The following is an 8,898-nucleotide window of genomic DNA, read 5'->3' as shown; positions in this document are numbered from 1 at the left end:
ATGTTGTGTTCAGTGCATTGCGATCGATAGGGCGACCGACACAGCTTCCTATGGATAAAGGATTTAAGCCTATAGGGGTCTCCCAATATATACTCAACGGTACGTGGGAGCACAAGTCCGTACTTGCACTTATCGTCTCAAAGTGGAGGAATCACCCAACCATCAGTGAGGACAACAGTTACCAGGCTTTACGACGCCGGAATACGTCTCTAGCCTAGACCTCTAAATGTTGTGCGTTAAGTTCCAAAGCGTTGTTAGATTCATTGAATTTATTTTAAGTTTATCTTTCTTATGAAGTTTGCCTTTTGGGTTCACCACGAGATGTAGATGTAATTTCTAAAATGCAATCTAAAGATGATAAGCAAACTTTTATCTCTTTTCAGCAATGAAAATCCTAGCTACTAGGGGAAAAGAAAGACACAATCTTTTCACAAAGAGCAAAGAGCACACTGTAAATGCACTTTCCTAAATCAAGCCAAACAGACTGTCAATATGCAAATGCACATGTGCATGTATTTGTTTTCGACTTTCTTAATATTGATGCTAAAAAGAAAGTTGATGTACAAATCTGAATTTGCTTTCAAGCGACAAACACAAACAAGCTTCTTTTCGAAATCAAAAGATAAAGACGATTACGACACTTTACGATTTTGAAATAAATACTTGTTTTTGACACTAGAAAATCACAAATTCAAACCAAAGGCAAAAGTAAAAGTATAGTCAACTATCAACGGCAATCAAACTTTCTCCTATGATCGAAATCGACACTTGCGAAAGATCTAAATCAAAGGACGACAGTACGACTATTCTACTTTTGCAATGGAAAACTGTAAACGACTCAACAAACAAACAAAAACATCTACAGTTCTTTTGTACAAAGGAGGCGGAATTGCAGCAAGGAAAAGGGGTTTTTAAACAAACACATACAGTGATCACAGGTTGCAAAAATCAAAGACAAAACTGGAAAGAATGAAGCACAAGAACCTCAGCTGCACAAGGCTAGCTTGATCAGCGCACCTGTAACAGAGAGAAACTGGATTGCAGTGCAGGTTGCCCTCTCGAGAACTGCGCTGAAATGCAGGAACTCTTCATAGTACCTGCGCTAGGGCAGAAACGAGAATTCTATCCGGGTTCTGGGTCACGGTTTGTAGTTTAGTCTTTGGTTTTTGGCCAAGTAAAAGCAATCAATAATGCACAATCAGAGGGTAGATCTAAGGAGGGTCTAAGAGCTATCACAAAGGGCAATAAGATCATTTGTGAATCAGCTGTTCAAATCATAAACAGATCCATTGAATGGATTGAAGTAGCAAATGTCTACTTTGCATTTGTTATGACAAATGCAGTTTGAATGCTACTTATAAGTTTATGAAACAAACAACAAAAAGATACACAAACAAACTAATTAGACAATCGTTCTCCAGCGGAGTCGCCATTTTGCTACCTGGAAAAGTGTCTATTTAGAACGACTCTATCCCACTAAGGTGTGACGGTTACCTTAGAAACAAACAGAGAAAACTACTTTTGTATTTCCTTTATGAATTAAAGATAGAGGGGGATAGAAAGAACCGACCTGTGTCTTGCGCTAATCCTTTGGTCTAATCCCTCTCTTCTTTGACACCTTCCAGCTACCTGCTTCCTTACTTGCCCAACTTTACCAAGTTCCTGTAAGATCACAGAAGAAGAAAACTACACAAAGACATGAATCCATATTCATAAAAAGCTTAGGATCAGATTTAAGCTAAACATACAAATGTAACAAGCATCAATGATACACAAGCATGTAGGAAGAACTCAAATAGTTTTATTGATATAACAAGAAGATCCAGGAGGAGTTACAACCGATGATTCCTGATCCAGCATCAACCTCCCAGCAAAGAAACCCCTCTTCACCTCCAACAAAGCATAAATCACCCAATACTCTGATATCTATCTCAAAACCAACAGCAATGCTTTGCAATGTACAAAATTCCAGCCTCTGGATCTCTGGGATGAGGGATCCATATATATATGTATGCAAGGAAGATGAGTTAGCTTATGATTTGATTAGTGTCTTCTCTCTGTCAGTTCTTGCTTCCACTTGGAGACTGAAAGCCTCTTACGCATCCTTGGTCGAACTCAGTGAGGCAAGTGTCATTGGAGAAGATTCTGGAAGCTTCCATTGTCTTTCCACCTCGTGGAATGGCACTGCCATTTGTCATTTCCCGCTCAACGCACCCTGATAGTGCATTTAGGTGCGTTGCAACGCACCCAGCTAGTGTATTTAGGTGCTATGCAACACAGCTAGCCAGTGGAGCAGCTGAAATGATCCTGATTTGACTGATTTTGGGCAGTTTCTGGTGGAGAACTTCTGGGAGAAGCTGTAATTTGTTGACCTTGTTCCTTTAGGGGTTGGAACAAAACTTTTAGGGACTTAGGAGCCTTGGTTTATGGACATTTCATGCTTGGTGCTGCAAGGCCCAAAAATGTCTATAACAGTGGGAGATCGATAAAAAGTGTGGTTTTAGAAGCCAACATGCAAGGTTCCGAAGACAACTCTTGGTCGGGCACATGGGGAAGCCATAGGCCGAGGTCTGGTGGGGTAAGAGTCGGTTCGTCGGTGCAAGGTGGCATATACAGACCCTCCTATATCACTTGTGTTCAAGATCATTGGGACCTGCAGAAAGCACTGTCAGAACTCCAACGCAACATGCATAAGAAAATGCACGAGAATATGACCATGCAGGAAAGGGGATTTGAGAAAAAGGAACGTATCAGGCAACTTGAGGATGAAGTGGACACACTACATCATCAACTGGAAAATTTGAAGCTCAAGGTGGATGCAATGGAGGATGGTTTGGAGGCAAACATGGAGGGATCGACAGAAAAGGAAAATTCCAAAGACTCAGAAGAGGCCTCCCCGGGCCTGGATCTAAGCAAGCCAACCCCTATGGATATCTGACCATCTCTGTATTGGTTTTGTTTTTGTTTTATCAAAATGATGAACTATAAATGTATATATCTCTTATTTCAATTATGTCGAAGTTATAGTTGTAGATATCCCAGAATGGGAAATTTTGGTAATTACGATAGCCATAACTACTTCAATATTCTAGATGGACCAAGAAATTTTTATCAACTTGTTGAAGCAGTGATAAATCGATGTAAAGACCCAATTTTGTTGTGCGGACGTGACTATTTTAATATAATCTATACTCATTTCGGTTAAAAAAAATTGTTCTTGTTCTCAAACTTTGGATTATTTGGATGTCACTTTTCATTGTTATAGATGCCACAAGGTGATACATGTGTTGTTAGACTACCCTCTTCCTTATGCTCCTTGTCATTATGAGATGAAAAATCCTCACGGGGTTGATATCCATCTGAAGAGTCACAAGGTAGGTAAAGACACATGATATTTTTGGTTTTTATTGGCATTATCTAGCCGAGTCGAGGGCTCATCCTTCTTATACCTAGCATGAAAATGGGTCTTATTAGTGGAAATGAAATAACAATTCACTAGTGGTCTTCATTCCTCAATCCAACCAGGGATTATTATTGGTGATTTGTTGGTGGCTTTGGCATTGGAAATTTCAAGGGAAGAGCAAGTAAAGGATAAGTAGAGTGATACATAGAGATTTCATCTTCTCAATGTTGGAATTATGATGCATGCGTTGTCCTTGATGGAAACTCGCTTGTAACATAACAAGTATATGGTAACTAGATGAATCCACAGGATAGTTCAGAGGTGACAAAATGATGGAACGAGATACGTGAATGTTGGGTCAAAGGTTTACAGATCAGAATCAGAAGCTTGATACGGGAAATTGTTGGCATTATGAATTAGGTGTTGTCCTTGATGGTAACCTACTTGATGAGTTGTCCTTGATGACAACCTATTTGATGAATGGAATCCTACTTGATAAGTTGTCCCTTGATCTACTTGTTAAAGGTATAAACAAGATGTATTTACAGATGTGAAAGAATGCATGGAAGTTGTGTTTACAGATGTGAAAGAATGCATGGCAGTTCAGAGGAATCAGTTTAGAGGAATGATAAAGTTGGAAGTTCAAGAACTATATGCAGGTTCTGTTAAGCCAAGTCATGTATGCACGCGAGTTCAATGGCAAAAAGTAGCGTATGGTTTTTGTACCATGGTATTCTAAATACCAAGGGTTCTTATGATGGTATTGGCCCATAGTAATGAGCGTGACAAAGAATATTGATCTCGTCAAAGATTACCATCGACATAACTATGGTTTTGACCCGTGGTATTGAGAAATTGCAAAATCTATATAAGGAGGTGAAGATCAAAGTGTTATGGTGTGCAAGTGGTGGAAATCTTATGAAAAGTTAGATCAAAATCAAATATGCATGTTATGTGTTTTTTATGCTTTGCTTGATCTAAACTAAGTATGCACCTGAGAGTTTGATGATGGATGAGATCCAATAGATCTGAAATAATTATTCACAAATGAATACAATGATGGATCATGATCATGAGACCTGAAATGAATTTTCATTATATGATCTGCTCATGGATTGACTATATCTATGTACTGACGCATGTTTTTATCTTTGAATATTATGATCTCGGCCTTTCTGAAGTTCTGAAGGGTTGCACAATTTTAGGTCAAAATTTGTAGATCTGGGAAAAGTGCATATACACGTGGGTTGGCTTCTACAAAGTAGTGTATACAAAGTAAGGGTTTCTATTCATAAATGACTGATCAATCTGATTAGTATTGTTGCTTCTTTGTTGTCTATCAATGATGTCCTCGTGATTGATCTGGGTTAAGTGATAATGACTTAAGTAGATCTGATTGAATGATGAAGTTGAATGTGGTTATGAATTGGTTGAAGAATGTTAAGATAACTTGTTGATTGTGATTGAAGATCAGAGATAGCTTTGTGATTGGTTTAGAGTGTTGCAGTAGATTTGAGTATGACTCAATATTCTTTCTAGAATTGTAGTAGTCAAGTTTTCATTTTTCAGTGTTTTAAGATCGGTACGCGAGTTTCTCTACATAAAAGTGCGTATGCATGCGAGTTGCCTTAACTGAAGTAGCGTATGCATTTTGGAAAATGAATGATCAATTTTGCAATTGATTCTGTGTTGATGCTACATTCTGGGTTTAGTTCTGTGTACTGGTTATAGTGATATGACTATTCCAGTTGATTGGTTGAGTTTTGATTAAGTGTTAGTTGATTTGGTTTTCGGTGATTGATTCAGTTGTGTCAAAGATTGATGTCATAAGTTTCAGTGATTGTTGATTCAGAGAATGATGATTGAGTTTTAGTGATTGATGATTGGCTTTCAATTATGTCAGAGATTGATGATTGGGTTTTCAATGATTGATTGATTCAGATGTGTCAGAGATGGATAACTGTGTTACAATGATGAGTTATAGTTTTATTTTTGATATTGAGCTTAAGTGTTGATAATGGGTCCAGTCTGAAAATTTGATGAAACGTGGCCTACAAGTTATGATGTGGATCCAATGTGAAAATTCATGAAACGTGGTCCATGGAGGATGTTGAGGGTTGGAGCCTTCAGTGAGGAATTCAAAGCTTCCTTCTAGTAGTAGTTGGTGATCTGATCAGGGGGTTGGAGCTCCCTTCCAGTAGCAGTTGGAGAACAAGTGAAGGTTGTATCCCTATGTAGGCTAGAGCTTGTGTACTGGTACAAGTTTATGCCAATACAAGAATTAGGGAGTTGGAGAACAAACGAACGTTGTAACCTTCTACAGGTGGGTGCATGTGTACTCGTATGAGTTTGAACCAGTACAAGATTGTAAAAATATTTTTATTTATATTAAAAATAAGATAGAGATGATAACAATAGGTGGTTTTTTCCCGCATTGGGTTTCCACCTTAATTCCTGGTGTTCATGTGTGTCGCTTATGTGTGATGGTTTATTTTGTTCTTACATCTCATGGTTACTGTTTATCTAATGTTTAATAAAGCACTGATGCACTGGTTGAAGACCAACATATGATGAATTAACTGAATCATAAGTTTACTGGATGTACGCTAGTTGTTTTAAGAACAGTCGCGTACACACGCGGGTTCCTTTCAGTAAAGTCGCATATAGAAATCTGAATATGAAATGAAAAAGTTATTGATTTGAGAATACTGATTCACCCCCCTCCCCTTCTCAGTATTTTCTCGAACAATTGGTATCAGAGCAGGTCCTTTGGTAGAAGCTTTATCGCTTGAAGGAGATTCGTGGAGACAATGGGAAAGAAGCAAAAGAAAAAAACACCTCAAAAGAAGACGACATCTCAAAGAGATAGTGGCAGTGTTAGAGACAATTGGCTATTAGGTGGAAGCAAATATTCAGATTCAGAATCACCTCAAAATGAAGATGAACAAGAAAAAAATTATCAGGTACTGATTTTTGGTCCTTTGGTGATACCCTTCTTTGTTCATGCGATATTGAAGATAATGAATGTGATAGTGAAACAACTGAATTTATGGGTGAAAGTGAAAGAAATATTATAGAGGTAGAAGTGAAAAGGATCACAGATAAAGTTATAGATCAACAAGATCTATTTCATAAAATGGAATTTACCTACAAAGAATAGGTCATGAGGTTAAAAACTCAGTTGTTGGAAGGAAACAAATAAGGAGGTGATACAAGGAAAATGAAGATCAATGTCAAAGGTTGCGGGATGAAGTAACATCATTAAGAAATCAAGTGAATGAAAAGGATACAACAACCATGGAACTTAAAGAAAGGACCAATTACTGTGAAGGTCTTGAGGCTGAGGTCGTCTCTCTAAAAGAAGATCTTGAAAAATCAAATAAGTAGAATGAATAACTACTTAAAGCATTTAAAGAACAAGAAAATGAGATTCTCAAATTAAAACAACAAATGGAAGAAGGAAGAAAAGTTGAAGAAATCATGAAGAAGCAATATCTAGAAAAGGAAAAGTAATATCAAGTTGAGGTAAATATCCTAAAAATTAAATTAGAAGAAAAGGATAAACTTTTATGATTTCAAGATAGTACTAAGATTTTGGATAATATTCTTAATAGTCAAAGGTCTCCTACCATCAAATCTGGTCTTGGTTTTCATGAAACTGTTAAAGGTGAATCTAGCTCACAAACTGAGGCAAGGAATTCTAATGCAAAATTTGAAATGCTCAACAAGGAGATAAGAATTCAACCCCATAAACAACCAAGGAGAGAAAGCATTCAAATAAAATAATTTACCCATAACTATAGAAGTGTTAATCGATTCTTTCCTCTGATCAATAATGTTGAATGTTCTATATGTCATAATTTTGGACATGTTGTAGCCAGGTGCAGAAGTAGAATGTTTCAAGCTAATAACCATCTCACAGAAATATCATTAGCTTCTAGGTACTTTAAGGGATATTGTTTTTTCTTGTAATATGTTTGGTCATAAAGCCATTGATTGCTATAGAAGGAATATGAAACATATAAGATGTTATGTTTGTAACAAGTTTGGGCATATAGCAAAAGAATGTAGGAACAAGTCTATGGATCGTCATAGACAATATGGTAAGCAACCAAGTAAGAACATTGATATTATAAAATCTGAAAAAGATGAATCCACAAAAAAGTAAGAAAAGGAAGATCAGATAAGGCGTGGTCTTGCTCTCTGCTCATTCGAAGCCAAAGATTAATGTTCTCATCACATGATTGGAGACAAGAGTAAAATGGAGTCTCTGATGAAGAACCATCATGATAATGGTATTCTTGGAACTGATCTTTCAACAAAAGTTTTAGGACTAGGTACAGTGAGAAAAGATTCAGGGGGAACTGAAAGTATGAAATTTTAGGATTCCACTTTTCATACATGGATCTTATGAAGACAAGTCACGTATATACGCAAGTTTGAAACTGCACAGTTGCATATATGTTGGTTTGATGAAGAAATAGTGGGAAAGACTCAGAAAAAGGGTTTGATATGGTTTAGTCAATTATCAATTGTCTTTTATGTTTTGATGGATGATGGTTACAGTCTGTTGATTCTTTTAGAAGTGCTTTTGGCCCTTGTAATTTGTTGATGTCTTGATGTATAAATGGTTGATGATGATGCCTTGATGATTCTTATTGATATATGAAATGATCATATCTGACAGTGATAAGTTGGCACAGGTTCATGGGGATTATTTGTTATGCTTCTAATAATGAATTGTTGGCATTTTGTTTGCTTAGAAGTACTTGGGATGTAATGATGCTTATCAATGATAATGATGTTTATGTTGCTGAAGTGTTTAAATGATGCATCATGCTATAATGCGGTCATGGGTTGTCCATGATGAAATCACAGATGGTACTTATATTGCTTAAGCCACATAGTTGTTTTGATGTTTCTGGTCAGATTTATGGATGATTCTTTTGATGTTGCATATAGTATGTTGCTTACATGGTGATCTTCATAAGTTCAAGGAGAAGCACAAAGCTTGAGTACACAACTTCATTATTTGATAAGTGTCACTCATTTCTTTTATGTTGTTGTCATCATGCCTTCAAAGATGGATAAATTTCATATGGTGCAGTTATGAATGAGGACTCCTATAGTTTTTGGCTCTCAAAAGGTATATTGTTTGAGGATTGTTGCTCTTGATGGTATCAAGGAAGTTTGACAAATGAATGTGAGCTCATGGTTTGCTTTTCACATTAATGAGAAGCTAGATACATATTGCTATCTCTATGATGGATACATTATAGAAGGATCACATGGATGATTACTTATATTGCATACTGGTAAAGGATGTTGTATAAAATATCTTCTTGTATGAAGAAAATTGGCCAAGAGAATGGTGTTATTGCAGGTTTCATGAAGACATAGCTATTTGAAGACATGGCTATTTGGAGACATGGCTTACTTAGTCACATAATGATGATGACTTCTTACTTTATGATGATAGGTTTGGTTCTCACATA

This window comes from Pinus tabuliformis, chromosome 4_2, assembly GCF_031772625.1.
Source record: "Pinus tabuliformis cultivar Carrire ecotype Pingquan chromosome 4_2, CPIR1, whole genome shotgun sequence".
Classification (NCBI taxonomy): Eukaryota; Viridiplantae; Streptophyta; class Pinopsida; order Pinales; family Pinaceae; genus Pinus; species Pinus tabuliformis.
This window is presented reverse-complemented; position numbering follows the sequence as displayed.